We start from the raw sequence: 7,500 nt of genomic DNA on the forward strand, positions 1-7,500 counted from the left end.
GACACAAAAACATAAATGCCGGTAGCGACCTAAACAGTGATCAGAAAACAGTCCGAAAAGAGCGTGCAGTGTACTCATCCTCTCCGATTTATCCTAGTCAGCGGGACAAATTTCAAGGAAATTTAAACTACTTCATACAGCAAGAATTTCTGTTAACTATTTAGTGTTTGTGACAGTTATATTCACTTATTACGTATATAAAATGACTTCCTTATGACATACTAGTTGTACTGTCGGCGTTGCCCTGTCGTACAATACGCTTAAACATGATATTTTAATTTATGTCGATTACGTATGTATTATTATAGAATCGATCCTCTATTAAATATTATATATTACGAGGAATAATTTGCCCAATTGATTAACTCGCAAAAAAAAAAATTAATAATAATAATGATAACTTCGTTCATCAAATTCCGTCTGTGTTTGTTTGTTTACAATATCACGTCAGCTGATATTTGGACTTGACAATGAATGCCGCTGAAAAGTCACTTCTGATTAATGTTTACATTTAAAATATGCAAACGAAGAATTGATTTGCGGCGATTTTAAATGGTACTCCCTATCTCTACAAATCTACTATCAGATCATGTATGGAGTATTGTTTTCATATTTGGGATTATGAATCTGTTTCCTACTAGAAGGTTCTTGATAAACTATAGAAACGTATCCCTAATTTAATGCTTCATAAACTTTCTTCTTCGCTGCAACTTAGTCTCAGTCTTTTTTTTTTCCAAATATTATTATGGCGTGTGTTCCTCAGAATTTTCTGATTTATTTCCTGCTGTCTTTGTTCCAGCTCGTTTGACTCGATGGTCTAGTGGTCTTCATCAATTCACGATTTTATTACCTCATTATAATACAGCTTCCTATTCCAGTAGCTTCTTTCCAAGGACTGAAAACTGGAACTCTCTTCCTGTTCACTGTTTCCTTCTACAGTCTTGATCTTTTTAAGACTAAAGTCAATAGGCATCTCCTGCCTTTGCAATAATCACCTTTCGTTCTTATTGGCTTTTTACATCAAGTGGCTTCATGCCTTGTCTCGTGCGATTTATATATTTTTTAAATTATACTGTATTTTTGGTCTTCTTGCCTTTCCATCCATGTAAAAAATGATGTAGCAATATTAAATAAAGTTTATGTTTCTGTTTTTTTTATGGGTATTGGTCAGTTGTGTTATTTGGATTATTATTTACATTATCCAGACAGTGGACCTCATATTGAGGTTATTTTCATAACGTTTCAACCGATGGAAACTTCGTCCTTCTTCAAGTTTCTCTTGTCAAACTCTGGGATCTTTCTGTCGAACAGGCAAATCTGCACGGAATTTCGAACGGAACCCTTTTATTTAATCTACAAAGGCAGGATGCTGTTGTTCCGTCAGCCATGAAGGAGAAGTATCGCTCATACTGAGGATTTAACCTTCAACCTCCACTTTAAATTGAATTTTGTTTAGTACTGTATCCGTTACACCACAGATCGAGACGATTTACAGCAACTGATACGTTGTCAAAATAACACTCAAGATAAGAACAGTAATTCGAAGAATCCAAGTAATATAAAGTGTTTTTTTATATGAGTAATTGATTGCATTTATTAGTTTGGTATTACTAGTTTTTGCCACGATCTCTTGAAGTACCGTTCGCGATCGGCATTGAAAAGCAACAAAGAAGACACTTCCTTCTTAGCTATGGAAGCGGCGATGGTAGCGTAGCAATATCAGAGTTTCCTGGTTAACAGGGCTCCAGTGAAAATCAATATCGGTCTAAGGTTAGGAATAACATTTATTGAAAGAGAAAGGTGATTATGAAAGATATTTGTTAGAAAGCATGCCGATGACTAAGAGCAATGTAACGATATTACGCCCAAAAGAAGCGGTGGCAACTTGCTACTTCTTTTTTTTAATTTTTATTTATTTATTTTATTTATTTATTTATTTTTTCAATTTAGATAAATTATTTCTGAAACAAATTCCGTTATTTTTCAGACAATTCTCGCATGTATACATTGCGTACACGCGCGTATGCACACACACACACACACACACACACACTTCCTACATTGGCAGGGAACCATTACACACATACGCAACAAGGGGAGATGCAGATAAACACGGTTCTTTTATAGTACAGATTGAAAAAGAATTGGGTTTATTTAAAAGCACGACCGTTGCGGAAATCGCCACGCTCGTCTATTTATAGTCGCATAAGAGCCATGCAGAGTCATTGTCTGTCACAATGGTTCTATTATAAACGAGTCGTCTTCAGCAGCATTTGTGACAGGCACTTCTTTATTCTTGGGTTCGTTGGGTGACATGCTAATGCCTTTCGCTGAAGGAGATACCGAATTTGTTTCAAATTTCAAAAAAAAAATAAAAGAAAGGCATTATCAGACGATTCAGGAGATTTTTTTTTATTTTTATTCCTTTTTTTTCTTTTTTTTCTTTTTTCTTTTTTGCTCGACCAAAAAGCAACTAGAAACAAAGATACACACGACATCTAACGCACCCAATACGTATCATTTAAATAAACGACACCCATAAGGTTGAACGGATGTCCTTCAGTTTCGCGCCCAAATACTTGATTAGCACGTTGAAGTATATCAAATGACATTGCATGTCTTAAAATTAATTTGCAGTATCGTATTTTTCTTATTCGTATTTGTATACCACCCACTCCCAAAATTCTCTGTCAAAGTCATTGAAGATTATATCATTACTGTATCTAGTTTTGAATTGAATTCATTATCAGTAGCTCCTACATATATATGTTTTTTGCAGGGGGTTCACCACATAGCAAGGCTATAAGGTCACTCGAGGATACGGGTTAATGGGTGCACGGTAGTCATTAGAACAACTGTGTAGTAATCGTTATTAGTGGGAATTTAGTATCATTTGATTATTTAAGGGGCGGCTCAGTAAGAACTTGTTTACATTGAACTTGAAGACAACCATATTGTAGCCAACTGGAAAGAACGGCAGCGGAACAGAGTTCCACAGGCGGGCAGTTCTAGGAAAGAAACTTAGTTCATGGAATTAATGTTTATATTTAGAGACAGATAGTGGGGGAAATTGTTGAGAGTAGTTGCAGTTGGACGAGTGTTTTTTGTAAAAGTTTGATAAGAGGGGCGTAGATTGGAGTTCAGACGATCAGTCGGCTTGAAAATAACGATAGAGCAGAGACAGCCTAGCAACGTCTCTTCTGTGAGAAATAGGTTGCAGGGAGAGAAAGGATGATTGGAAAGGCACTCCCTTTTATTAAGTGCTGGTAATGTATTAGGAAAAATTAGAATTCATGTAGGAAATGAATATAATAAGAAAATGTATAGCATGAAGGTTTATTCAGAATTCAGTATGGATGTCACTATTCGATTCTAGCTTTTCAAGACGCCTGGAAACCGCATCGACTGATTTTACAAGCAATTTTTCCCCATTTTTATTTTTTTTTTTTTTTACTAAAAAACACAATTTGAAGGTTATGGTAAGTAATAGAATAACAGATGAACGGTGATGAATACTATGAATAGATTTAAAATCTCCAAATATCACCAACTTAAAGCACAAACTGACAAAAAAAAACTCAGTGTTTTTCACAATCGTCAAGAATATCGCTTACGAAATGTGAGGACTAATGGAAAAAAATAAAGAGACAACGTCACAAAACTTGCTTTACCTTCTATTCGTGTTACAAATTTATTTGAGTAATAAATTTCAAGTATAGGAAATTATTTTTCAATCACCCTGGATATAATTTTAGTTTTAACAAAATATTTCCACTTTGACTCTATTATGATTCGTACTTGCGCTTTCCTATTAATGAATATCATCATACCTCCCATGATAGCTGATACCATAAAACTGTCGTGAAGGGTCAAGGAGGATGAAAAGATCGAAGAGCAAAAGCATCAATCTGACCTCCATTGGATAGGTTTGGGGAAACCTTATTGCCGCAAAAATTCAATAAAAGACTAATGGTTGTTATTAGTGATAAACCAATGGTAAATAGCAGTTGTGATGAAGCAAAATGATTTGTAATTGTTATCGAAAGTGGTTAAAAGTGCTGGAAATCTGGTGAGACAAGTTGTCATTTGGACTCCAGGGAAAACCCAGGAGTCCGTGAAAGTCTCCGGTAATGACTTGGGTGTAAACACTTCATAATAAACTGTAAAAAAATTACAAGATTAAATGATAATAATAGTAAGAGTAGTAGTAATAATAGTAGTAGTGGTAGTAATAATAATAGTAGTAGTAGTAGTAGTATTAGTAGTAACGAAGTAAATACGCCGAGCCGACCAGAGAGCTGAAAGGGATATAGATGATAAATAAAATCAATATAGTACCTATAATAGTAAGAGCACTAGGAACAATTTCGAAAAAGCTTTGAAGAAAGAATGGGAGAAATTGGAATCAGACGAATAGCTGGAAAGATACAACGAATAACAATAATGAAAACAGCTGAAATATTAAGGAAAACCTTTGAATGCGGAGACTAATACACATGAGCCACATGCATGGGCTGCACGAGCTAATGCAGAAACAAAACATGAAGAAGCGTTACATGGAACCAAGAACATTGAAGATGCATATCCATAAGTTCTCAACCATCGCTCCCGCCCCCAAAAAAGAATGATGCCGAATAGCCGAGAAGGGTCAAGAAGGTTAGAAAGACCGAGGAGAGAGTACTGGCCAGACCTCCGCTGGACAAGTATGAAAAGAACTGGGACATTGAGGAGGCTTATTGCCACTCAAATTCAGTGGAAACCAATGGCCGCTGCTAGCGAGAAATCAATGGTAAGCGGCTGTTGAGATAATGCAAATTCATTTGCAAATGATATCAAAAGGTGGAGAGTACTGGAAAACTGGAAAGACTTGTTGTCACCAAGCTTCCAGGGAACACCACGGGTTGTTTTCAAGGAGACTTTTATGACCTTATGACCTTTATGACCTGTGTGAAAGCTCCTTATGAGCCAATAATAATAATCATTTGAAATATGTACATTCTGAAAGCCAGTGAATCTTAAATACTGTGTGTCAATTAATTCCAGATGATGCCAATATATTGCCACATAATTTTGCAAAATGGCCGCCAATGAAGACAATTCATGATATTTCTTGTTTGGTAGATGCAATATTTCAATGTGTTGTTAAATTATAATTAATATATTGTCATTTAAAACAGATTTTGACTAATTCGTATATGAAAAACTATTTCAGGTCTAAATTATCATTAGATAAAATAGAAAGTGGAGCTTTGGTGTACTTTCGACCGTTTCATGACTCTCGCTCCCTTTATTTTATCCTCTAATAATTACATTCGATCGACGATATTTCTGACAACGGAGGAAGAATTGATGTTTTCTTGAACGGAATCCATCCATCTAAAATTTATTCTTGACCAGTTTGTTTGTTTTTACCTTGAAGTATTATTTTTAGTTCCTTACATCCAGTAGCTTCCTGCATTGTCTGTTGAAATTTCCACAAAAAGAAAAGATCATCTGAATGAATTTTAAATTAACAGGTATAGCCTGTCCTTTTAATACGACCGTATCATATTTGATTGGCTACCTATCATATTCCGTTTTTTTTCTTTTTGTTTTTTTTTTGTTTTTTTTTTTAAATAAATATCTCCACTGCATTCATCCATGATTTTCTGCATCCTATCGCATTATGCTTCGGCAGGTACAGCTTCAGAAAAATGTTCAGTTAAATCTAGTAATGTCATGCCGATATATATTATAAGTTGAAACGTTTAGATGGCCTCAAACAGGAAGAACAAAAACAAATAAAGAGCGACTAAAACTAAATAAAGTTCTTTGAAAGTTTCGCCGGAATATTGAGAGGCGAGAAATCTCGGTTGAATGAGCAGCAACCTCTCCCAAACTAGTAGCTGACATTTTACACTTTTAACTTAAACACCGTAAAAACAGATTCTTTCTAACAGCGAAACATTAAACAGAAGGAAACAAAGTTAATATAAATAAATAAATGATGCAGTCTGTCTTCCCTTTGTGCAACGACTGCAGATTTCATCATCTGGCTTCAAAAAGGGAACCCAAAAGCAGTAGACGTTGGGGGAGGAGCGATAGTACCCTGGGAATTGTGCAAGCAATTTGGGTCCGACTATTTAAAAGAAATATTACGTGTCAGCTGAAAGAATACTGTTATCCGTGCAAATAAAGAGAACATGATACTATGGGCGTCTGACGAGAAAACCAGAAGAATCTCAGAATAAAAGAAAATGAATCTGTTTTTGGTTCCCTAAAATGGATGTAAAGCCGTATTCGGAGATCACACAATATAATTAACGTAAAGAAAGACAAAATATTGGAAAGTCAACCAAGACCACACCCGGAAACGACAAAGAATCGTGGGAAATAAAAGTTAACTTTGTGCTAATAATAGCGGCAATTACAAACTTGAGTCGATTGGAAAAAAAAAATTTTTTTAGCTGGATCGCAATGAATAAATAAATAAAATAAAACAAAAGTAAAGATAATGTAAATAATGTTATGAATACACGGAATGAAAATAAAACAACAATAAACTAAATAAAATAATAATACTGACTCTTTATTATTACGTTTAAATTAATTCTTTTAAATAATTTCAGATTTATTTCAATTACTAGTAGTTCAGCCGGTTTGCTCGGGCCCAATGTACTGTTCATAACTTTATGTACATATGGATATATATATATATATATATATATATATATATATATATATATATATATATATACATATATATTTAAAAATTTGACTCATGTCCAGGTAACCTACATCTAAAATTTCAAGTTTTTAGACCCAAAATTGGCGGAGGAGTTCGGTAGAGGCTGAAAAGGTCAACTCTATAAACTTTGACCTCTTGCCAGCCAAATTTTCGCCCAAAAACTGATTAAAAAACTTGCTGCATGTCTGAATACCCTTTATATAATATTTTAAATGTTTAGACTCAAAATTGGCTGAAGAGTTTGCAAGAGACCGCAAAGGTCAAATTTTTTAAACTTAAACACCTTGGCAGCCAAATTTTCGGCCAAATACCGATTAAAAAGCCTGCTCTATGTCTGAATACACTTTATGTAAAATTTCAAATGTTTAGACCAAAAATTGGCTAAGTAATTTATTATGGACCGAAGAGGTCAATTTTTGTTTTTACTTTGACCCCAATTTTGATTTTATTGTTTTGGGCTCCAATTAAATTTAAAGGTTGGATCCATGTCCAAGTAACCTATATAAAAAAAATTTAAGTGTTTAGACCCAAAATTGGCCGAGGTTTGGTAGAGTTTTCGATGGTTAAATCGTTGAACTTTGACCCCTTGACAGCCAAATTTCTGGCCGAAAACCGATTGAAAAGATTTCCCTAAATCTCGAGTCTGTAGACTGAAAATTGACATAGTAGTTTGGTAGGAAAATGTACACACACAGACAAACAATTTCACTTTTATACATATATAGATAGGTTGTGAAACTACTTCTGTTTTCAACAATCTCCATGTGCAAGTT

Source organism: Euprymna scolopes, chromosome 26, assembly GCF_053919585.1.
Source record: "Euprymna scolopes isolate OS-2025 chromosome 26, ASM5391958v1, whole genome shotgun sequence".
Lineage (NCBI taxonomy): Eukaryota > Metazoa > Mollusca > Cephalopoda > Sepiida > Sepiolidae > Euprymna > Euprymna scolopes.